The sequence below is a fragment of the Pelodiscus sinensis genome, chromosome 4 (genome assembly GCF_052426305.1).
Source record: "Pelodiscus sinensis isolate ZL-2025 chromosome 4, ASM5242630v1, whole genome shotgun sequence".
Classification (NCBI taxonomy): domain Eukaryota; kingdom Metazoa; phylum Chordata; order Testudines; family Trionychidae; genus Pelodiscus; species Pelodiscus sinensis.
In genome coordinates, this window is record NC_143055.1 from 13,275,893 (window position 1) to 13,301,851 (window position 25,959).

Consider the following 25,959-nt stretch of genomic DNA (forward strand, 5'->3'; position numbering starts at 1 on the left):
AGTGGAGATGCTAAGGCAGCTACCTGCCTGTCTGGCACCACAGACTGTGCTGCACCCCAGAAATGGTTGGCAACACGCCTAGCTCCAAGGAGAAAAGGGCTCTGTGCACTTCTCCTGCCCTGAGAACTAATTCCACACTCCCATTGGCTGGAAACATGCAACTGGCTGCTTCTGGGGCGCAGCATGGTTTGCAGTGCCGGGAGAGGATGGAAGTTGCCTTAGTACCCTGGCTGCACTGCTGACCAGGAGCTACTTGAGGTAAGCCCCGCCTGCCCCAGCCCTGACCTCCCTCCAAAGCTGGAGCCCCCTCCTATACTCCAAAACTCTCCTCCTCAGCCCCAACCCAGAGCCCACTCTCTGGCCAAATTATGTTGGGTCACAGGCATTAACAATTTTCTTCACCTGGGTCATGAGAAAAAAAGTTTGAAACCCACTGGTCTAGAAAGATGGAAATAATGACTGCCTTGCAAAGGGCCTTCTTGCAGGGCAGGCGAATGTACTGAGAGCCTGTGGAGAATATCCTCTCCTAATTGTTTTCCTGTAAAACCAGACTCCTAGGAAAGAATAAATATTGACGATGCAATCAAGAAAAGACACTGGGAAGGATACCCATCAATTACACAGTGGCCCGGGATCTCCCTTCAAAGACCTGTTCAGTCAGACATCCGATTTGCATGCCTTTTCCATTTGCTGTAGGTGCTCATTAGGAGCATTTGAATACAAATCCTGATTTCAACCTCACAAAGACTGGGGTGGGTGCTTTTGAAAACTACATTTTATTTTATCAGGGACGTTGCAATTACTGTGGAACATTCAACGCGGTGTATTATCTGGCCTCTACATCTCCTGGGCTTAACCTCCCTATGGTTGTAAAAAATGCCATTGGGTCATTCAATTTAAGTTCCATGTGAAAGGCAGGAATCCTCAGAAGAACAGTGACCCCAGAATTTTAATTGAGTTTGTAGCCAGCTATCAACCTGGCTGGCTGTTACCGTGGATTGTGTTACCCCACTACAAGATTAAGGCTCAATTTGGGAAACTATCTGTAATTTGCCGACAGAGACCTAGGCTGGTACATGGTTGTTTTCATAGTTCAGGTTCCTGGTTTTTGTGGTGGGGTTGAGACTTCTATGCTGTCCTAGTGTGACTAGTTTGGCTGGTCCAGTCTCCTCCCAGATCTTTATGCATTTCCCCACATGCTACTGTTGACACTCTTTGTGCATTTCCCCTTAGCATTCTATCACTTTTCTTTGAACCCTCCCCCCTACCAGGTGGAGTGTCCTATTTCAACACAATTTAAATTGATTTCTTATTCCTCCCAACCCGAATCAGTTCAAAAGAGGACACGCTTTATCAGAAATGAGGCTCCATGGGCACACCAGCACTGAGAAAGCTTACAACTGATGCAATTTCTTTGGTTCCAGTTTGCATGCAGTCAACCTAGTCCACCTGCAAGGAAGACTTGCCACACTTGAAAGTGACTGAGAGAGACTTGGCTACTCTTGAAAGGTGAATCAAAGATGCCAGCTGTTGAGCAACACATTCTGTATTGCAGTATCATCCCAGCGTGGCAGGAATGTAAAGTCACCAGCAGTAAAGGCACATCATTGGTGTTAATAGTGAGTGTAGAGTTTGTGAGACAAGGCAGACGGCTAAGATCAGAAGCTGGACTTTCCTATCCAGAAAACGAGCCTAGCATAAGGTCTTGCAGGTCTGCACTGACAACACTGTTCTCTGTGCGCATGGGTGGCCACTCACCAAAGACTCAGGTGCCACCCAGCTGATTAGCAGAGCACCCACAGCCACGCACAGCTGGCAGCATGTATTTTTACTGGTGGTGCACATCCAACCATGCCTCAGGGCACATAAGAAAATTTATTCTGCGCATGAATGAAAAAAAATTAGAGGGAACACTGAATGACAAAAGTGTTTATGGAAGCCCAGGCTATGGGGTGGGGATGCCAAGTGTCCAGTATTGGCCCGGACAGTCCGGTTTTTGCAGCTTCTGGATGGTAAAAAAAACAGAAAATACCAGACATGTACAACGTCCAGTATTTTCTGTTTTTTCTCAGCCGGAAGGCCGCTTGGCACATTCTTTCCCCGCTGTGTCTGGTGGGGGTGGGGATTTAAAGGCACTGTGACTTTTTTGTGTGCATTTTGTTGTTGTTGTTTTGTTGTTCAACCAATTTTTTTCCTGCCATCTTCGGTATTTTTTGTGAAACTATCTGGCAACCCTACTGGGGGGGACTGTAGGTCTGAACATATGGGAATTGTCAGACCAATGTAGCAGTCCATCCCTAGAATAGCAAAAAGTACAGTAGCTCAGGGTGCGACATGGACAAGGCTGTGCAGCAGTGGTGTAGCAGAGAGGGGTGCAGGTTTCCTATGAAGTGCAATGGCAGAGCTGTGCACGGGTGCCCAGCATGGCAGGCATGGACTGAGCTACTTTGGCAGAGATATACACAAAGCAGAAGCTGGAATGGTGGGGCCTGCTTGTCCAATACCATCATAGCTGTATTGTCTGAGGTCTCCTCTGAGCCCTCCCTACCATTAGCACCCAAAAAAAGCTTTGTAACAAAAAGAAAAGACAAGTTGCTCTTACAACACCATCCTTTTCTATTCTATGATGTGCTGGTGCAATACAGGGGGTGTTTCTAATGGGATTACACATTACAGCAGGTCATGAGCTATTAAAGAGTTGTTTCTAATGGGATTAAAATGGATAGTACACAGTTCTGGTAGCAATTGCATTACAACAGTCAGAGGAGCCTGTATTGTAAACTGAAGGCAGATATTTAGCTGCCTTCCTATTTTAACTTTTTTTCCTCTCTTGGATGGAGAACAAAGAGGGAGAAGATTGAGCAGTGTCAGGAAGTGACTGCAGGCTAATCCCTTTGCTGACACTCCCCAGCACCCGGGGGAAGTAATTGAAATCAGCCAAATTGGCATATCAAAAGCCTTCTAATTATGTCACTGGTGACTTGAGCCAATTCCGAACATTCTTATTCATGGAGTTTCCAGCACAAGAAAATGCTTCTTAGGCAAAGCCGCTGCTTTAGAAAATGTAATATCGTGCTGGCTTTTGTTTGCTACTGTTCAAATGACCTGTGATTGGTGTTTCTGAAATTTCAGAACCTGCTTCCACCAAACTCAACGGGAAAAGTCACATTCAATTCCTACTAGTTTTGTTTGTATTCGAGGAACACCTAGGACCTAAATGAAATCAGGCTTCATTGTGCCAGGCTCTGTACAGACATATTGTAAGAGCAAACCCTGACCAGAATACATTGTAAACAGACAAGCTAACGTGTATGAGGGGAAATAAAGGTGAAACCATGTGCCCAGGATCACACAGCAGAGACTGAAATAAAATCCAGATCTCCTGATGCTTAAACAGCCCCACAGCCTGAACTCTGTGAAGTGGAGCCAGCCATGGCTTTTTATTTGCTTTGTAGGCATCCCCAGAGCGCACATCTGAGACCTTCAACGTTGTTTCCAGCAGCATAAGGGAATACCAGATTTGACATACCAGATTTCCTTACAGTCTTCTTCATGCACAAGGAAAAAACACCTGATTTTGTTCTGTGTAGGTCACTGTTACTCTTCATAATATCCTCATCTGTTCTTAGGGCAGTGACACATAAAGTCTGTAACATTATGTGGTGCCTTCCCCCGAAAAAAGGGAAGAACCTCAGAAGAAAGTGCGTGCTATCTTTATTTTCAGAGTGGGAATATGAGACTCAGTAATTACTCAAGCAAAGCAGCGGCACCCTTAGGCCCAGAACCCGGCCTCCTCATTACTAAGGGCTATGATCTAATCAGGAGACACTCCTGCCGTTAAACCCAGCCTTAATCTTTGCTGAAGCACTTCCCTGGGAAAAAGCTCTCTGGGATCAATGCTTTCCTTGCAGGATTTATCTTCCCATGAAGCACTTGACCACAAGTACTAGATAAGCCAGGGAAAAGAAGTGATGACTCACCCCTTTGAGAATGCTTCACAGAATAGCTTCACCAGACAAGAAAGAGGACTAATGCTAAATACTTAGGACAAAACTGTGCCTTCAAATTCACCCGGCTGCTCTAGACCACACTGTTCTGCTAAGCATGGAACTCGGAACTCCCATGGCAATATTCCAAGCTCCCCCACATACCCATGTGCTGCAGAGCACAATGCAGCAGACTTGTGTGTGCATAAATTATTAAAAGAGGGAAACTGCAGTAGATGAAAACATATTTTTATTATATTTCTTTCAAAACATAGTGCCGTAGGCACAGGAAAGCAACAGGAAAAGGGCTTTTTATTATGTCTAGGCTTTTTGGGAAGGCATTTATTATTGTTGTTGTTGTTGTTTTAATTGTTATATTCTTTATGGAGGATCTAAAAGGGTTTTGGAGACTTCACAGAAGACGTTAACCTTCCCCAGAAAGCTTGCCATCTACACTCTACGCCAGCTTCCACCTCTGGGCCCAGCTTCAAGACTCGCATATGGAAGCGCCTTAGCAGAGGGGCAAAAGGAAATACGCTAGACAAGGACATGAAGACAATCCTGTGGGCAAACAGGGTGGCGGCTGGCCAAAGGGTGAGGAAGAGGGAAAAGCAGACAGGCCGCAGCCTGGCCTCCAGCCTCTTTTCCTTTTTGTTATGATTTTAACTGATCTGTACTGATTTTTTTACAGTAATGGAGAGACTCAAGAAGGACCGGTGGCCATAGGTGAGGTTGGTGGCCACCCCGAGTTGGCAGATTTGAGCATTTTCCACACACTAGCTGTGAGGGTGGCTGCGATTGTACTGCAATTAGTACTCTGCGCTCTGGCTGCAGCACCTCCCGGTTTGTAATCCAAATCATAACACTGCCTTTTGGTGGGGGATCTCCAGACGGATGCCTAGTGACTCAGCCTGCAGCTGAGCCAGCAGCGGGTGCCTAATTTATGCTTGGTAAAGGAAAGTCAATGGGGTAAACCAGAAGAAGCGTCACAGGAATTGTTCCTGGGCACCACCGTCTGCAAGCAGCATACTGCACCCTGGAAAGTGCTGCATTCTGAACATCTGGCCACTGAACATTGAAAGGAAGGATCTGTGGGCCTGGGGATACTGTCGCCCTCGGGTGTGGTGCTTCTGAAGTCAAAGGAGAGTTTGTGAGGGTGTGACATTGAGGAGCATCTGAAGTGTGGAAGGGGGATGGTAGAAAGAAAAGATCAGAGGAAGAAGGCAGCCATTTGCCTCCCATTAACCTTGTGCAGCCGTGCAATGTTGAATAGAGGTGGACTTAAGAATGTGCTTAAATGTTGAGCTGAATTAGGGCTCGTATAGAGCGAAGTGCTTGATGGGTTCCTAACTTTCTTGGTTTGTCTGTTCCCTGTAAACCTGACGAACAGCAAGAGCACAAGGAACATGGTCAAATGGAAGATGTCTAAAGCGTGGTAAAGGTGACTATGGAACTGGTAGGAAGGGGAAGCAGGCAACTGCTGTCAGAGGGCAAAGAGGCAGAGGTGGACTTGTCTGGTAACTGTCTCTCCAATGCTCGAAAACAAGATTGCAGACCAGGAACAGAAGTCACCATATAAGGAGACGAGGAAGGTGCTGGGCACAGAAGGCATTGCTTTCTGCCCAGAGACCTCACCCTCCCCACTGGGGAAATCAAAGCCCAGCCTCCTGCATGACAGGAGGGGATACTCACCACTTACTCTGACTCCTGTAACCTTCACTGTACGAGGAGTAAGGGAAGTCGGGGGAAGAGTGCTCTATCGTGAAATAACTGCTGTGTAGACGGCGCCAAAAGTCGAAATAAGCTATTTTGACTTAAGCTATGTAATTAGCATAGCTCAAGTTGCATAGCTTATTTCGAATTTAGCCCTGATGTGTAGACGTGCCCTATGGTGCCTCAGGAGTCCTCACTGTTTTTACTAAAAAATCAACAAGGAGTCCTGTGGCACCTTAAGGACTAACAGATTTATTAGGGCATCAGCGTTTGTGGGTAAAACCCACTTCGTCAGATGCATGCAAGTGGGTTTTGACCCACAAAGCTTATGCCCAAATAAATCTGTTAGGATATGTCTACACTAGCTCGTTAATTTGAGCTAGGTAGGGTAATGAGGGCAACAGGAGTTGCAAATGAAGCCCAGGATTTAAATATCCCGGGCTTCATTTGCAACTCCTGTTGCCCTCATTTCCCTACCTAGCTCGAATTAACGAGCTAGTGTAGACATACCCCACTGTTTCTGCAGTTATAGACTAACACTAAACACCGAGACTAACACTAAACTTTTTACTTTGAAATTAAGTGTAAAAGAAGAAATAAAACGGAGTGAAGAAAAACGTTTCTGATGAGCATTAACAAGTGAGACAAACTTGCTGGGCTTCTACTCACTGTGGTAGGTCTGGCTCCAGAATGCAGAAGGGGTGGAGCCTTGATTAGAAGGGGCGGGGCAAAGGGCTAACCTGCCCCAGCCAGCATTCAGCATTACCCAATCTGTGCTGCACAGGGCTTTGGGGTTCTGGCTGCTGTCACGGTAACAGCAGCTGCCTTTGAAGCAGTTTCCTCAGTTGCCGAGAATCATGGCAAGCCAGACAGAAACATAGATGTCCTGGCACCAGGCCACAGGCCATATTTTGTCCACCTCTGCCATGGGTCTTAAGCAAAGCAAGGATGGATTGCTGAATTAGGACCTTAGAATACAAAGCTGTACCCCAGTTGTCTCTTCTTGTATTTGGTCTTCATACCAGGATGATGTTACCAGAGACCATGCTACTGGTGGCCATGTACATTTGATTAGACCTTTCAGCAGGAAGTGGGAATGCTGATAATTTTTAATAATTTCTTATTTTTTTGCAACCCTAGTAGAAAGGGAATAGGAACAACTTTTGATATTTGAAACTAGTCAGCCTGTACGGACAACTGGAAACTTCCATCAGCCACATAAACTGAGACTAGGAAGAAGTTAGAGATGTAACCTAGGTACATTGTCATCCGAGTGTAGGTCCAATAGAACATCTGACCTCCCCCGATCTTTGTCACATTCATTAATACCAGACCCACTCCCTGATGTGGCTGGCACCATCTGCAGTGCCAGGGGCTCCATTTGTAGCCAGTCCCGCTGCCACATGAGCCCATCCTTCTGCGGGACAGTCAACAGATGGTGGCCACCCTCTGCAGGCTGCTGAATATTTAAGGGTCTGGAAAACAAGAGCACTGTGCACCTGTTTGACACATCTCAGAAAATTCTACTGCTGCCAGTACTTAACTGCCAGGGTTATCCCATCAGTTCATCTCCAGTGGGAAGGTACCATTCAGTCTAACAGCCAGCTGGACCAACAAGGATTAAAGACACAATGCGCCCTGCCATTAAAGAATGGGTGAGAGCTTGCACTGCTTAAAGCCTTCCTGCTCCTGATATCACCCGCTCTCCCCCCTGCATAGCCCATCATCCCTTTGATGTCAACTGGAGGCACTCAGTCTAAAGCAGTCCTTGATGTTGATTAGGCCTAATCAGTCCCTAATGCCCTCTTAAATCCTGTTTCAGGGAGAGCCATTCAGTGCATCCTACCAGGGAGACAGTGCTGGCTAAAAGGTCTAGGATCAAAAGGAGAGCATGCTCGCCAGGTAATTCGATACAGCCCGGTGCACTTAACGTAGGTGCCACACCGCCAGTTATAAACTGACACACACTGCAGCCACCTTCAGAAAACAGGGAGGCACCGCGCAGCCCTTTGCTCCAGCCAGGGCCTTGATTCAAAGGCGAATTTCTGTGCTAAAGGACACTGGTGAAAATCACGAGTAACTCCACAGAAAGTGACAGTGTTACTAAGGGGTAAAACACCAGTAGGTCCTGATTCTTCACTGCCTCGTGTGAAGCTATGGACACCTGGACAAAGAGGGTCTACAGTTCTATTGTTATCCACTGGTGGGACTGTTACAAGTTCCTCTCTGTGCCCATTGGCAGAGGGTATAATAGCTAGGCCTGGGCTACACTGGAATATTAGGTCGGTGTAACTACATCAGTCTGGGGTGTGAAAAATCTGCACACACACCCTGAGCAGTGCTGTTAAGCCCACCTGTATCCGCATGTAGACAGAATTCTTCTGACTCCTTTTTGGGGAGGTGGGGTTTCTGCTCTGATGATGGGAGAATGCCCTCTACACTGAAGTGCTACAGCAGCCTTCCTCTGTAGCATGGGGCACAGATCACAGCTGGAGGATTCTCTGCATCTTGGGGTCTTCAAAGTATTTGAAGGCTTCAATATCTGAGATATAGGTGAGAGGATTATTCTAGGAGTGGGTGGGTGAGATTCTGTGGCCTGCACTGTGCAGGGGGTCAGACTAGATGATCATAATGGTCCCTTCTGACCTTAAAGTCTATGAGTCTATGAGCAGCACGTCTGCAGTGGGCCCCCTGTGCCAATGCAGCATTTTAAGTGTAAACAAGACCAGAGAACTTTCATTGGAGCTACAGTAGCAGCAGCTTGTGCTTTTAGCTCTGGAAGTCCCCAGTGCAGTGTCTGCTAAGATAGCCATCGCAAACAGGAGGCACCTGTAGCACCCCAGTGGGTATTAAGTCATAATGAGTCTTTCACTTGGCCAGGTATAAAGACCTGCATGTGGTGGACAGCTGCGGAGAATGAAGCCCTCAGCGTGAGACTAGATCAAACCCTCTAAGCCTGATGGGATGCTGCCCTACCAAAAGTTTATGTAGAGCAACAGGGGCATTTAGTTACATGGTCGGAGGCAGGCTATTCAGCCCTTCACGGCTGGGTTCAGAATCTTTTCTCAGACCTTAGCAGCTGACCATGGGAAAGACCATCAAGGCTATTTTCCTGGAAGAAGCATCAGCCAAGACTCCGACAGAGGGCATATCAAGTGTAGTATTTGCTTAAGATCTGTTATGAGTCAGGCTCCAAATCTCCCAGACTTGTGCAGCATGGAAGGAAGCCAAGGGGTGTGGCCTGGAATTTGATCCCAAATCATTAACAGGAATCTGAAAAACACAGAAGTAGGCAATGCTGAGACCTGGGGTCCGCCAATGGCTCCTTTCTGCCACTGTGTGATCTTCCCAGCATTTGCCAGAGGTAGGTGCGTGGGTGGGTCAGGAGGGAGCAGGACAGCAGTGGCGATGGACTATTTGTTCTGAATTTGGGGGTTCAGAGGAAGTTGGTCCAAGCATGAGCTGTCATATGCCAGAAAGCACCGCTTCAAACAAGCCCCTTTCTTCCAGTCTAGGCTGTCCTGAGGCGGATGTGGGGCTCTGAACATATAGCCCCCCCCCCCACCACTGCAGGCCCTGCCCCTGCCCCTGCCCTGCCTCTTTCCACCTCTGCCTCCGCTCCACCCATTCCCCAGGTCGGACCCCCGCTCTGCCCTGCCCCGCCTTACATCTCCCTCTCTTGACCACGTGCTTAAGTACCAGCTCATAATGCCATCCACGTGTTTTGTTCGTCTTTAAGGTGCTGCAAGCCTAGTCGTTTTTGGCGTTTTTCCAGTTACAGACTAACTTCAACGGGAGGCAGGCACTTTGGTAAATGCTTTGATGAATCAGGCCTCGAATGACTTACTCATGATCAGAGCTGGGAATCGAACCCAGTTCTGAGTCAAGGGCCTGTGCACTCCTCACACGTCCCGCCTTCCTTCTTTAGCTCCCACTGTCTCCCTAAGCAAGGTGCTTATTAAAATGAATTTTCTGCGTGTGTTGTCAGAATGATTAGATCTGCAAACCACACACCACCCCTCCCCCAAACAGGACCATGTGCCATTGCCCTCCCTTCTTCATCCAGTTCAGTCCTGTAGAGACTAATGGGTTTTCCATGTTGGCTTGAAGTCACTGCTGATTCGTTCACATGCACTCACTTGCGGTGTCCATGTGTCTTGTAACATAAAGTGATCTGCAGATAATGGGATTGTAAGAGCAACATGACTCACACGCTGCATTTGCATTTCAAGGAGCGCCCGGCTGCTGCAAACAAGACCGGGTGTGATTCCGATGGCAATTTCCCACCCCCGCAAACCTCGTCACATTCTTTTCTTTTTTTTTAATAGATGATTCTAACGTGTGAGATTCTGATCTTACTCTTATTATTAGGGATTGGTCCAAAGCCTCCTGAAGTCAAGGGGAAGATGATGAGCACTGGCATTAAGGGATTTAAGATCTGAACTTTTGTGAACTGGCCTCTACATGTTTTTTATTATTATTAATAAAATAAAATAATAATAATTAATAATTAACAACAACAATTACAATAAGATACCCATAGGGGCTGTGGCTCTTTGCAGACATGAAGAGGCCTGATCCTGATTTCACTTACACTGGACTCCATTGATTTCCCTTGAGTTACTCCTGACTTAACGACTCGATCTTGTAAGATGCTGAACACCTCTGAGAGATGCTGAGCACCCTCCATTTCCATTGACATGAATGGGAGCTGATGGCGCTCAGCAGCTCTCGGAGGATCTCAACACCTTGCAGGAGCAGGTCCGCAGAGGAGATATTTAAAAGCAAACCGGGCCCGAGTGAAGCTGTGGGAAACCGACCAAAGGAAGGAGTCTGCCAAGCACAGTAATGGGTGATGAAGCTAACGTCACATCTCACGCTTTGTCTCTATGGATGAGTGGCTGGCACACACTGGGGTAGCTTCACTGATAAGCACTTGAGGGTGGACATAACAGACACCGTGCTGCTCAAGCAACAGGGTTTGAACTGGGAAAACCTTCAGAGCTAACAGCATGATTTATTCTAGCTCGGGCTACGTCTAGACTGCAGGGTTCTTGTGCAAGGGCTGTGTGCCAGCAGCGGTGGCTGGGCTAGGCAGCGCATGCGCCGTGCGCCCCAGGGGCGGGCCACGGCCTGCATGCTAGTGGCCATGGCTGGGCCGGGCAGCGCATGTGCCGTGCGCCCCGGGGGCAGGACTACGCATGCGCCGTGCGCCTAGGGGCGGCGCCACACACCCAGGCCCGGGACACCAAAATGGTTCAGGCCAGCCCTGCATGGACACTCTCTAGCAAGAAAGCTCTGATTGCCATTAACATAATGGCCACCAGGGCACCTGTGCTTCTTCTGTGCTTCTGTTTTTGCAGAAATCTTTTTGTTTAAAATCTTTCTGGTGGCATTACAAACCATATGCACTTGTGTGTCTTTGTGCTTTTGCATGCCCTGAGCACTGAAACAACAAATGAAGCTGGTCTAACAAAGTCTGGGACTACAGCTCCAAAACAAAACTGCATTCAAGTAGAGGCTGGGGTCAGAGGGAAAAAAGCTCCACTCACACTAGCCACCTGTGCAGAGGTTCAGACTACAGGCACATAAATTCTCTGGGCGTGGCTTCCTAGTAGGCATATTTACATTGCAAAGCAAACAAACAAACAAACCAGCTCTGAAGCAGTGAATCTTAGATCCTGGTCACCTGACTGAGGCTCATGCCCTGGGGCTAAATCCAGCAGTGTAGACATTCCGGCTATGTCTACACTGGCCCCATAAAACGGAATAGTCATGCAAAGCAAGTAAGTCAGAATAGGGAAATCCGCGGGGGATTTAAATATCCCCCGCGGATTTAAATAAACATGTCCGCTGCTTTTTTTCTGGCTTGGGGAAAAGCCGGAAAAGAGCGTCCAGACTGGCGCGATCCTCCGGAATAAAGCCCTTTTCCAGAGGCTCTCTTATTCCTACTTTCAAGTGGGAGGCTACGTCTACACTGGCCTCTAATTCCGGTGTGGGAATAAGAGTTAAGAAGGAATAAGAGATCCTCCGGAAAAGGGCTTTATTCCGGAGGATCGCGCCAGTCTAGACGCTTTTTTCCAGCTTTTCCCCAAGCCGAAAAAAAAGCGGCGGACATGTTTATTTAAATCCGCGGGGGATATTTAAATCCCCCGCGGATTTCCCTATTCTGACTTACCTGCTTTGCATGACTTTTCCGGAATTAGGGGCCAGTGTAGACGTAGCCTCCCACTTTGGATAGCTAGAACTACACTAGGGCTTTTACAGCTTGATGCTTGGAGTGCCTTCCCAAACCTGAGGGAGAGCCTGGTGTAGTTCAAAAACTTGGCTCTTTCCCCACCGGAAGTTGGTCCAACAAAAGATATTACCTCATCCATCTTGTCCCACTATCAAAAAAATCACACCTCTGGTTGGCAAAAATTCCTGCTGTAAATCTGTCTTTAGTTCTGGAGAACAGGAAGCATCAGGTAAGAGGTGCCAGTGCACCGTACTAACGCAGCCCACACCTGAAGTAGGCCTTGTCTCTGGACTGGGGATGTGTCCTGGTTTTACAGTGCTGGGAGACCAGTCTTTGGTCTTTGCCACATGAAGAAAGATTAAAAAGACTGGAACTTTTCAGCTTAGAAAAGTGGAGACTAAGGGGGATATGATAGTGGTCTATAAAATCATGACAGGTATGGAGAAAGTGAATAAGGAAAAGTTATTTACTTGTTCCCATAACATAAGAATTAGGTGGTCACCAAATGAAATTAATAGGTAGCAGGTTTAAAGAAGAAAGTATTTCTTCATGCAGCGCAGTCAGCCTGTTGGACTCCTTCCCTTAAGGTGTTGTGAAGACCAGGACTTTGGGTTCAAAAAAGAATGAGATAACTTCATGGAGGGCTGGTCCATCAATACTTATTAGTCAGGAATGGAGTCCTTACCCTGTTTTTCAGATGCTGGAAATGGATGACAGGAGAGGGATCAAAACACGTGATGATTAACTATTCTGTTCCCTCCCTCTAGCCATCCGAAGACAGGATACTGGGCTAGATGGACCTTTGGTATGATCCAGTATGGCTGTTCTTATGTTCTTAATACAGGACTATGTAGCACTTTAAAAATATTTAAAAATAGTCTTTAAAGTGCTACATAGTCCTGTATTTTGTTTCAGCTACACCAGACTAACACGGCTATATTTCTATCCTTATGTTCTTAACTAATGGAGGCACTTTTCTAATGGAGGCATGCAAAGCAACCATTTACACCTGCTTGAAGATAGACAGCCGCTTATCTAGCTCACACCTACTCTTCACTAAATAGCTAAATCCACCCAACTATCTTGCTCAGAGGTGTGGATTTTTCTCACTCCTGAGTGAGGTAGTTAAAGTCCCAGTGTAAACAGCAGTAGGTCAACAAAAGAATTATTCCCTCAGCCTAGGCATACAGCCCCACAGCTCTGTTGCAGTAGCATTTCAAGTCTGGACCACCTCTCCGACGATGTCTGCACTACAGAAATGATGCAGCTGTGTAGACACTTGCTACATCAAATTAACTTCAGGAAACTTAAACTGGTGGTGTAAATCTACCGCCTTGAGTGCAGTAGTGAGGTCAGAGGAAGAATTCTTCCATTGACCTAGAGGTGTTTATATCAGGGCTTAGGTGGACTTAAGTACCTTTTTCAGGGGTCTGATTTTTCCACCCCCCTGAGCAATGCAGCTAGATGGATCTAAGTTTTAGGTGCAATCCAGACCTCAACTATTTCTTCCCCCTAGTGAGGACACGGAACTTCGAATTTGTAAAATCGGGTGCCCAGGAGTCGAATTTAGTAAATTTGAAATAATCTCCTAGTGTAGACATGGTGTCTGGGAGATGTTGCTCCTAGTCTGACGGAAAAACCTCTCCCACATAGGGTATGTCCACATGACAGGGTTATGCAGTCACAGCTGGCGACTCTCTAATCCAGCTAGTGTAGACAAGCTTAACCATCACACCAGCAGTTTGCTGCATCAATGAAATGTAACCCCGAAGCAAGTCAGAAGGAAAGGCACCCCTGACTCATGTTCACACAGCACCTAGCGCAATGGGGGTATGGTCCATGACAGAGGCTCCTACATGCAACTGCAGTACAAATAATAAATCATTAAAATAATGTTCCCCTCGTGGCTTTTTTGCCATTTGGGCCCATTTGCCCAAACTGGGGCCTCATAAGCAGAGGGTGAATCCCTCATTCCGGGAGGATAGCCCCCTCCTTTGTCTCCCCACCCAAGGTCCCATCCCTCTCCCCAGAGAGCCAGCGTAGCCCCAAGACTTCCACAGTGGCCCAGCACTCCCCAAAATCCCAGGCTTGCCAGCTGGCCTGAGCCACCCTGGGCTGCCCTAGGCCACCAGCCACTATGAGCTCTGGGTTGCTAGCAGAATTCAAGCCCCCACCAGCTTTGAGGGAGAGGTGGAATGAGGGTGGGGCCTCGGGGCAGAGTATGGGCAGGACTACCGCCTCCCCTGGCCCATGCACAGTAAAAGATAAGCCATACTGTCTCCCTGGAGACGAGGTTCGGCAGGTTTTTACAGATCCTGGGAAATGAAATGACTTCACAGACAATGAAGGCCTCATTCGGCCCTCCTCATCATCCGTTACTGAGGCCAACCTCCCAGGGAGGCTTACAAAGGAGTTGCCACTGGCCCCAACTAAATGAGTGTAGTGGTGATCTGACCCATAATCTTGCTAATCTAATTTGAAGTGTTGCTCCCCTGGAGCACACAGCTAGGAGAAGACCCCCTCACCTCCTTCATATCCAATCAAACACATATCATCTACACAGGACCATTTTGCCAGCCAGGGTGACCATGGCTGGTGGCATTATGTAATCACCACCAGAGAAATTTGAACCTGGAACTTCTGGGCTGCATCTAGACTGGCAAGTTTTTCCGCAAAACTTGCCAGCTGTCTACACTGGCCGCTTGAATTTCCGCAAAAGCACTGACGATCTCATGTAAGATTGTCAGTGTTCTTGCGGAAATGCTATGCTGCTCCCGTTCGGGCAAAAGCCCTCTTGCGCAAATGCTTTTGCGCAAGAGGGCCAGTGTAGACAACGTGGTATTGTTTTGCGCAAAACCGCATCTAGATTGGCACGGACGCTTTTCTGCAAAAAGTGCTTTTGCGGAAAAGCGTCCGTGCCAATCTAGATGCTCTTTTCCACAAATGCTTTTAACGGAAAAACTTTTCCATTAAAAGCATTTTCGGAAAATCATGCCAGTCTAGACGTAGTCCTGGAGTTTAGTATAGGTGCTTCTACAGCTTGAGCTATAATGTTAGCTGGCTCTTTACTTGGGATGTAGAGCTCCCTTCTTCTTAGTTCTTGCTGTAAGTGGTCTAAATGCCACTACATGGGACAGTGAACCACACAAGGGTTACAATTGCACCTGGCAATGTGTAGTGAAGTTCTCACATCTGACTCAATCCTGCAAATCCATGCCTCCCTGGAGCAGCCCCCTGAGCAGTGCTAAGTAAGGGTAGGGTGTAGCGTTTGAGAGTACGGTGTGCTGGGATGGTTTTGTCCATGAAGTGCTGCTTTTGTGTAGCTTCAACTGCAGACAACCAGCAGTATAGGCAGCATTAGCTTGACACTTCTTGCAGACCCACTTGATTATAGAAACAGTAGGGAACAGCTTTACTTAACCCAGAAAGAAACAGCGCCATCTACTGGCTACATCCCAGCATAGCTGATCTCACTTGCACCAAAGCCAATCCAGAGTCATTCCATTCGTGTCAGCGAAGATCCTCACCAGTGTAAACAAGACCAGAGTCTAGCACTCAGAGCATAGCGCAGGCTGGGAGCAGGCTGAGTTAGTGGATCAGTAAGACCCTCCAAACCACCATCTGAACAATCTGACTCATGCCCTGCACCAACTCCCTAGTATGCCTTACACGTAGGAGTAAGGAAAATAACAATCTGGGGTGATACCCAGGTCCTCACTGCTAATGTGAGAGGAATTTTTGTGGTGGCTCAGGTCGCTCCCAGGGTGACTGGCCTACTTAGCGAGAAAAAAAATCACTAGTGTATGTGATACAGGGCACCAGCGGTGAAAGTAGCTTAAAATGTCTTACAGGTACTGTCCTATTGCAAGCTGGGTCCCTGCCAGCTCTCTAAATAGCTCCCTGCTGGTTTGGTGGAGCTGTGCACCTGGGTGCATTTCATCTCTGTAGGGCACCATGTTGAATGTGTTAGTGCTAAACAAATGACAGGTCCCGGCTCAGCTGGGGAGAGGCACTTATCTCACATGATGAGGCAGAGCATGAAGACTTCTGTGGATTCCTTTAGGAAACAGAACTGACTTAGGAAAATAGCAATAGACTGAGGTACAGTTCCAGGGAATTACCCAGTCATTAACATATGAGCAATCGTCCATAAAGGGTTTCTTTGACATTGGGATTGGGTCCTCTTTGTCTTACTTTTAATGCATAACAAAGTGCTGGAAGGATATTTTGTTGAGTTTGACCCCAGAAAAAAGTTGTGGTGATGATGATGATGATTGTTGTTGTTGTTCTTTTAAAATGCCAGAAAAATTAAGTTTGGGTCTCTCCTAATTTTGCAGGAGTGCTTGATTAGGTCTCAGAGGATGGATATTGCTAGCTGACACACATCAATAGAAGAAGGGTTGCTGACTCTTTATCAAAAGCTTCCTTTCTCCACAACATTAATTAGTCATTAAAGTTAAATAAGTGCTAACTAGTCAAAACAACAACCAAAACAAAAACAAACAAAAAAGAGATGTTGAGCCGTCTAACAAAACCTCCCATCCTCGCCTTTTGTCTCAACTTTCACTCACCTGCAGAGGTGAAAGTGGGCCAGTACCACGTACCAGTAAGAACTTGTTGATGGTACCAGCCTGTACATTAAAATATCACTGCCCCCTTTTGTTCCCTTTCCCTGCATTGGTGGCCTTCCTGGTAGGACCCGACAGGCCCACAGACAGGAGAGAACAAAAGGGACAGTAGCTGGGAGCCCAGGGCCTTCAAATTATCGTCAGAGCCTCTGAACTCCTGACTGCCACAGTGGTGATATTCATGAAGAACTGGCTAGGAAGTTGGGCCCTCATCTCACCTCTTTTGCCCAAGGCCCACCCCTGGGGGTCCAAAGCACACAGACACCCCTCGCCAAGGATGCCAGTGTGCTACTAAAGTCCAGGCACTTGCTTTCACCTCTGCTCACATAATTTTTCTGATGTCGTCTTTTCACTAGCCTCAGAGACTCTCTGAAGTTATATGAGACCCAAATGGCTAATGCAAAAAGCCAACTGAAGGATGTTAAAAAAAGCAATTTTTTTAGACTTCTTTTTTCATCAAAAAGAAGCAAAGAAGGGCACAGTCCAGAATTATTTTCCTCTGTCTCTTTTCTGATTACATCACTAAGTAGTTAACTTCCATGAAAGCAAAGTCACTTGGTGCAATGCTATGCTAGCTGTACAACTGCACTACACAGTAGTTTCTACAATTCCTGTCTGAAAAGTGTGGTAACCAGGATGTGAGAAGTAATTCTGCTGCTCTACTCCGCACTGTTTAGGTGTCAACTGGAGTTTTGTATCCAGTTCTGGGTGCCACATTTCAGGAAAGACAAGTTATTTATTTATTCCTATAATATAAGAACTAGGGGTCACCAAATGAAATTAATAGGCAGCAGGTTTAAAACAAATAAAAGGAAGTTTTTCTTCACTCAGTGCACAGTCAACCTGTGGAACTCCTTGCCAGAGGATGTGGTGAACAGGGCCAGACGGAGGCTTGGGCGAGCTGGGCAGCTGCCCAGGGTGCCAACCGACGGGGGGCTCTTGATGGCAGCTGTAAGGGGTGCGCGGTGTCCCTTGCAGCTGCCATCAGGAGCCACGCACCCGGCTCCCGCGGCGCCGGCCCCGCGGCGCCGGACAGCAGCACCCTTGCCCCTATGGCTGCAGGGCCATGCACGGCCCAGTGCATGTGCTAGCAGCGCTGGCTGGGCCGGGCTTGGCAGCGCATGTGCTGTGTGCTCCAGGGGCAGGCCTGTGCATCCTGGGGGGGAGGGGGCCCTGTGCATGCACCCTGTGCTCGGGGGCGGTGCCGCACTCCCGGGCCCAGGGTGCCAAAAGGGCTCGGGCCAGCCCTGGTGGTGAAAACTAGGACTTTAACAAGGTTCAAAAAAGAGCTAAATTGATTCAAGGAGGTTAGGTCCATCAATAGCTAATAGCCAGGATGGGTAGGAATGGTGTCCCTAGCCTCTTTGTCTGGAAAGGGGTGACAGGAGAGGGATCACATAAGGATTAACTGTTGTTTTTCCTCCCTCTGGGGCTTCTGGTATTGGCCACTGTCAGCAGACAGGACACTGGGCTAGATGGACCTATGGTCGTTCGTATATTTTTATGTTCTTATGTTCTAAGGTCCAGAGAAGAGCAACAAAAAGTATTAAAGATTTAGAAAACATGACCTGTGAGGAAAGATTGAAAGAACTGTGTTTGTTTAGTCTAGAAAAGAGAAGACATGATAACAGCTTTCAAGTATCTAAAGACTGTTACACGGAGGAGGGAGAAAAATTGTTCTCCTTAATTCCTTGATGATAGAACCAGGAGCAATGGGCTTAAATTGCAGCAAGGGTGGACATTAGGAAAAACTTTCTGTGAGGTAGTTAAGCACTGGACTAAATTGCCTAGGGAGGTTGTTAGAATCTCCATCACTGGAGACATTTAAAAGCAGTTGGAATAGACATCAGGGATGATCCCACCATGACATCAGGTGCTTGGTCCCACCATGAGGCCAGGGGGCTAGACTTGATGACCTCTTGAGGTTCCTTCCTGTTCTAATGTTTTATGATTCTATAGTGCTCTGGGTGAATGACACCTTGGATAGCCTGAACAGTAGTCTTTGGTCCTCTGCCCAGTGGATACTACCCATGGCACTGGATGACTTGGAGAGGACTGTGTTCATTTGCGCCTTTAAATCAGCACCAAAGCACTGCGCCATGTGTTCCTGGTGATTGTGAAGACTGGATAGAGGGGCCAGTGTGCCATGGTCCAGGCGGCACTGACGGCTGGCTGCCCTGGTCCCACCCCTTCCATTCAAGGCCCTGCCCCTTTTGGAAGCATGTATCTGCCCCCCCTTGCTCTGGGACCTGGCTCCCCTGCAAATTGGAAATGCTTTGTGTGTGTCTGTGAGTGAGTGTGTGTGTGTGAGAGAGAGAGAAAGAGAGAGAGAGAGGGGCCCTGGGATGGGAATTTCCCCTGCTGCATTCCTATACACGCCTTTTCTTGGCTGGAACCTCCCTGTAGAGAACACTCCATCTTGACCATAAGGGTGCTACAGTTATATGTCGTTAGGTCGTCATAACCCCCACAGTAGACACAGCTCAATCTATGGAAGAATTCTTCTATTGGCTTACTACTGCCTCTCAATGGGCTGGATTTACTACAGTGATGGAAAATTCCTTTCTGTCTCTGTGGAAGTACCTACACTACAGGCTACTGCAACACAGTCTGAGCACTGCAGTTCTGCCACTGGTAGTGTAGACATACCCTTCGGTACACCAACAAAAGCACGGTAGTTTTGCTGGTATGACTGCATGAAAACCAGTGGCTGTTGCTGGCACATCTATGCCAATCAGGGATCACAGCTCTTCAAGGCCCTGCCTGCATCAGAAGTCTATAGTGTAGAATTTGCCTCAGTTACACTTACATTTTCCTTTCCTACTTCAGCCGCAGTTCTCTAGGGAATAGTACCCCCCACCCAAGTTGTTTACAAACACAAGTTGTACCATTCTAATGGTACCAGTCTAGTTAATGCAATTCAACTGGATCTGGTTGTGGTGGCCCTTAGCGCAGTATATAAATGTTCTTTTAGCAGTGTAGTTTATACAGTAAAAAAACCCACACTCTCTAACTTCTCATCTAACGAAGTGAGTTTTGCCCATGAAAGCTGATTCTATATTTTCAGTCTTGCAGCACCTTAGAGACTAACAAAACACGTAGCTGGTATCACAAAGTTTCATGGGCACAACCCACTTCTTCAGATGAATGGAGTTATTAAAGGTCCAGTTTCTAAATAAATAGCCGGGGGGGGGGAGGGGGGGAGAGAAGGAAAAAAAGGGAAAGTTTATTTATTTTGAAATGGGACCTTTAATAACTCCATTCCTCTGAAGAAGTGGGTTGTGCCCATGAAACTTCATGATACCTTCTATCTGTTGTGTTAGTTTTTAATGTGCTACTAGACTATTTGTTGTTTTTTAAGTTTTTCCAGTTACAGACCAGCTTGGCTACCCCGCTAAAGCTATATATATTTTTGTTAGTCTCTAAGGTGCCACAGGACTACTATTTTTTTAAATTTACAGACTAACACGGCTGCCTCTCTGAGTGTATTGACCAGGCCCCAGCTCCTCGATAAGAATCAATTCTTTCTTCCCCCAGGCATCTGCAAGTGTAGCAAAGAGTTTGGGGATTCCCAAAGAATATTTCACAGATAATCCTAGATTTAAAAGTACTGCACATTTTCTCTAAAGCGTCTGATTTGTTCAAGAATTTGAAGTGTTGTTAACTTTTTTCGGGAAAAAAGTCACTATTTTTCATGAAAATGTTCACAAGTTTTCTCCTTTAATGTATCCTCTTTCTCCCCCATTTCCTCCAGTCAGTGGCATGTTCTGGACAAAAAACCTGATGCCAATGATACAGTTATATCCCTATTACTAGTCATAACAATTGCATCAGGCTATTTGAACAGATTCTACAGAGTTTGAAAATTGACATTCTTTTGTGTGTACAAATATTAAATTTTCGATTGTGGTTGAGACCTTAAATACCAATAATAGAATTCATTTAACTCTTTATATCTTCAAAGTGCTGTGGAAAGATAAATTAATTAATGAAAGAAAATTAAAGGCTATTAAACGTGTCCTTTCAAGTATGGGAACCAATCAAAATTCCTTTGAAGCATTCTGAAATGTGCTCTGCCCAATGTAGTGATCTTAAGTATCTTTCCAGTCCCAAATGATTTTTCTTTAACACTGAGTGGGCAGTCACCCCCTTGTTACCAGCAGCTACAATCAAACTGTCTTCCTGACATGTGCTATGCTGGATGTCTAGGACACAGGAAATAAGGTTTGAAGCTCACAGCTAGGAGCAAAAGCTAAAATTGAGGCTTTAATGAACCCAGGACTGAGTAGCTAGGGTGGTTCAGTGAAGCAGTAAATGCAAACACATTATCACCTGAGAACTTGCTCCAATTTCACACCAATTAACTAGGAATCAGAGAGGAGGGCTTGCGCTGGAGCAGAGATGGCTGATAAACTGAATGGGCAGAAAGCGTTCATATGCAGAGCTCCTTGTGCCAAAATGAATTGCTTAGATAACACTAAATCCCAACCCTTCTGTCTTCAGGAGAGAGCATGTGGTTACTGGACCCGCTTTTATTAGCAGATATTTAAAGAATTTGCAGAAATCCGGATGCCTTGGAAGAGGAGTCAGGGTGGAAAGCAATAAAGCAATTGTCTCTAATCTCAGCAGTTCTCTGACAGTGGGACAGATACCAGAAATGGCAAAGAGAAGCAGAGAAAAGAGCACAGTGAAGAGGAGCTATCTGGGCTCATTTAAGTCTCTCTGGAAAGCTGTTTACCTGAGGGTCCTATCTTCAGGCCCACGTGTGGGGGAGCAGAGCGTGTCTCTGGTTCTAGTCCAGTTCAGAGAGCACCCGAAGTCATGTCTAGTACAGTTCAGAGAGCACCCACATGACTTGCATTGGTCTCACTTCTGTCTCAGGTGCAACCACTGGGAAACCTCGAGTGGTATTTCAGTACAAAATTGAAATCTGGGCCCATCTTCCCAGAGGTCCTGCTTATCACCTGTCTGCAAGGCCTTATGGTAAGATGGGCCTAAATTCCATGGCAGGGGCCCTGGCTTTCAGTGTGGCAGGCTGGCAATTCATTCAGGTCAGTTCAAATCACAGGTGACTTGGGAGGTACATCACCGCCCTATATCTCCACCAAAATTTTAATTACTAAATGAGGTGCCCTCATATGTCCCTCTGGGTGGCCCCTCCACTCGCAACACCTTTTGTGTTTGGTTCAGATCTCTGTTGTATGGTATCACCAAACTGCCCATCACTGTAGTATCTGTGGGGATGTCTGCACTGCAACAAACAACCAAACAACCCTGCAACAGCAAATCCCAGAGCCCATGTATAGCCCCCCAGTGGGTTTCCTGATTTCCAAAGTATTCCTCACAACCACCCAGTCTAGACAGACACGTATTTTACATATTGTACCATTTGAAAACCAAAAACATCTATTCTGGAGTTTACATCAGTGTGAGGGAGGGATTCTGGGGCAAAGCCACAGGATCTCCAAATACATGAGGCCCTGCCAAGACGGCTGTGGGTCAGATCTGAGGCACAAAAGCAAGGTGGGTGGAGAAGTTTCCATTGTCGGATCTAATCTGTCCATCAGGGGGTTTCTAATGCCCCCATCCGTGAGGTCTGTGCACCGACACATCGACATGCAGCAACCACTCACTGCCAAGGCACAAGGGGCTGTATCTTCCCCTCCTCCCTACTATTCTGAGAGTGCATGTGAATGTCCTTTGTCATTGTGATCTTTGCAGTACTACACCCAGGCCCCCAAAGACAAGCCACTGTGATTCCATGTGGGTGCCAGGTTCTGCGCTGTTTGAACTGGGCCGTGAGGAATGTCTCAGGGAAAGCCATTACTGCACAGACCTGATGCAAGACAGGAACCTTTACATTGCGTTCTGGTAGTTAAAATCACTGATTGACCCTGGTGGATACCCCAGCCCTGGCCCTACAAAATTCACTATCAGTGCCAGTGATCCCAAGGGCTACGTCTACACTGGCCCCTCTTCCGGAAGGGGCATGTAAATTTCACTAGTCGTCATAGGGAAATCCGCGGGGGATTTAAATATCCCCCGCGGCATTTAAATAAAAATGTCCGCCGCTTTTTTCCGGCTTTTAAAAAAGCCGGAAAAGAGCGTCTAGACTGGCCCCGATCCTCCGGAAAAAGTGCCCTTTTCCGGAGGCTCTTATTCCTACTTTTTCCGGAGGGTCGGGGCCAGTCTAGACGCTCTTTTCCGGCTTTTTTAAAAGCCGGAAAAAAGCGGCGGACATTTTTATTTAAATGCCGCGGGGGATATTTAAATCCCCCGCGGATTTCCCTACGACGACTAGTGAAATTTACATGCCCCTTCCGGAAAAGGGGCCAGTGTAGATGTAGCCAAGGAGTACAAAGAAATTCACCTTTCAGCACAAGCATAGTTCTGGCCCCTGAATTGTCTGGAGTGCCATCTCTGTTTATTTACCAGTTATCAGCGGTAAACATTGGTCAGTCTCTTTATGGGCTGGTAAATTATTTGTAATAAATAACCGATCATCGCTGCTTGTTGGGAATAATGTTGCAAGTGTTGTTACCCAGGAAGGCACACTGTTAAGTGCTAGGGATTTGTGGTAGGGTTATATCCAGATGAGGAGTCGTGTTTGATCATTACGTGTTGCTAATGTGCACCGACATTATTTTTTACATTAAGTTCCAGAAGGCTTTGGTGCTGGGTGTATATTGTGAGATTGTGGAGGACGGGTGACTATGTTGTGATCCAATCTGCATTTCTTTGTGTGTGAGGAGAAGAGAGTGCAGATGTGTACTGTGAGCAAAGGAGGATTTCATTTCAGCACACATTTTCACAGTGGGAGTGAGTAACCACCGGGGAACATGACCAAGGAAAGTGGAGGATCCACCATCTCTTGGGACATGCCTACACTAGGAAATTATTTTGAAACAAACAAAATTTGAAATAACTCCCAAAATAACTATTTCGAAATAGGCTTATTCCCAGAGGAAAGCACAAGTACAGCTTTCGAAATAACCAGCCAGTTATTTCGAAAAACGGGCTTAGTAATGTGGACTCTCTGCTTATTATTTCAAAACAACTCTCTAGTGTAGACCAGGGCGTGGAGTCTCCTGATGAAGCATGGACGCCTTTTTGGAAAATAGATGTTGTCCAAACACACATTGCTGGGCTGTATTCAGGGGTGACTGAGTGAAATTCTGTGTCTCGTGATACACATGAGGTCAACTTAGATGATCTAAAGATCCTTTCTGGCCTTAAAAATCTATGAAAGCATGAAAAACTGAAATCTTAAAGTGGCACAAACTTAGCAACAAATGTGGGGCTCGTATCTTAACAGTGTCCCTTTAATTTTCTTCACCTGGTTGCTTTTCCCAGCAAGCATATACATAGTGGTAAAAATGGCTTTTTTTTTGGTCTCATATTTTGCTTCTCCCCTACTACACAAAGGGAAACAGGCTGCTCCAAAGGCCTGCTGCCTCTCTCTGCAGACAGAAAGGGCTGGGTGTCTCTGCTTAATTGCGCCCTGAAAGAACAGCATTTAAAAGACAACAGCAAGGTATTTAATTAGTACTTATTAGCACACATAGGAATGCCTAGCAGCACATTTGCAACAACAAAGCAACTCCATTTTCTTTTATTCTCTTGGAATACATTCATTTAAAAAAATGAGTAAATCATCCATTTGCACCAGATTTGTGAACCTCTGATGCAGTGGCACCTGTCCGGATAGTAAGTGCTATGGGAGGGTGGTATTTGTGGGATGGGGTCTCTAGATTGTCAACTCTTTGAGTATAAGAACTCTGTCTTCATTGGTTTTGAATAGTAATAGAGAGGTAGCCGTGTTAGTCTGATCTTGCTAAAACAAAAGGAAAAACTAGGTAGCACTTTACAGACTAACAAGATGGTTTAATAGGTGATAAGCTTTCATGGGCCAGACCCACTTCCTCAGATCATACTCTGGAAAAGAATTGGCATGACCATATATACCAAAGGAATACAATGAAAAAAGTGAACACGTTATTAAACTGATAAGCCAGATTTAGTACAGAAGGTGGGGTGAGGGAGTGGAAAGGAGGGAATAGCTATTTATGAGTCAATGAATGGCTAATCAGGGGTGATAAGTGGGGAAGCTATCTTTGTAATGGTTAAGGTAATTAGCATCTTTGTTTAGGCCCATTTGTAAAGTGTCAAATTTAAGCATAAAATAAAGTTCTGAAGTTTCCCTCTGTAATCTGGTGTTAAAGTCTCTTTGAAGTAAGATGCATGTAGTAAGGTCATTAAGACTATTTCCAGGTAGGTGGAAATGAAAAGCAACTGGTTTTTCCTTGTGAAGATGTCTGATGTCTGATTTGTGGGCATTGATTCTTTGGCGAAGTGTCTGAGAAGTCTGTCCAATGTGCATAGCAGAAGGACACTGTTGGCACATGATGGCATAAATTATATTTCTGGATGAACAGGAATATGTGTTCTTGATCATATAACTGACATGGTTAGGTCCAGTGATGATGTCAGCAGAGTAAATTTGTGGACAAAGTTGGCAATGGGGTTGTTGCAATGGAAAGTTCCAGGGTTGATATTAATGTGGTATATCCTGTGGTTGTTAGTAAGAATCATCCTGAGGTTAGGTGGTTGTCTATAGGAGACTATGGGTCTGTCCCCCAGAGCCTCTCGGAGTGTAGTATCCTGTTCCAGTATAGGTTGTAGGTTATTGATAATGCGTTGGACGGGTTTAAGTTGGGGGCTATAGGTGATGATAAGTGGTGTTCTATTGTTGGTTTTCTTGGGCCTATCTTGGAGTAAATGGTTTCTGGGTATTCGTCTGGCTCTTTCAATTTGTTTTTTTATTTCCTCCGGTGGGTAATTGAGATTTACAAATGCTTTGTAGAGATCTTGAAGTTTCTGGTCTCTGTCAGTGGGATTAGAGCAGATGTGGTTGTACCTAAGGGCTTGACTATAGACGATGGATCGTATGGTGTGTCCTGGATGGAATCCCCTTTTAAAGAGTTGGCTTGCACCTCACTTCCATCCCACCTCTTTCTCTCCAGCCCATGAGGATAATGTTACCTAATCAGAGGTAGGGGCAGAAGATCATCACGTCCACTCACAGCCAGCCTTGTAGGGAGTGTTTGGAACACCATGGCTGCGTCTAGACTGGCATGATTTTCCGCAGATGCTTTTAATGGAAAAGTTTTTCCGTTAAAAGCATTTGCAGAAAAGAGCGTCTAGATTGGTACGGACGCTTTTCCGCAAAAGCACGTTTTGCAGAAAAGCATCCGTGCCGATCTGGATGCGGTTTTGCACAAGAAAGCCCCGATCGCCATTTTCGCCATCAGGGCTTTTTTGCGCAAAACAGTTTTTACCTGTCTACACTGGCCCTCTTGAGCAAAAGCATTTGTGCAAGAGGGCTTATCCCTGA

At 46.4% G+C, this 25,959-nt stretch overlaps 1 non-coding gene across 1 annotated transcript; it reads left to right on the forward strand.

Annotated features, from left to right (window-relative positions):
• The first annotated feature begins 15,597 nt into the window (after positions 1-15,597).
• On the forward strand, positions 15,598-15,713 carry LOC112546203 (U12 minor spliceosomal RNA). The gene has a single exon (XR_003089844.3). It is a non-coding gene; the product is annotated as a U12 minor spliceosomal RNA (small nuclear RNA).
• Positions 15,714-25,959: the final 10,246 nt, after the last annotated feature.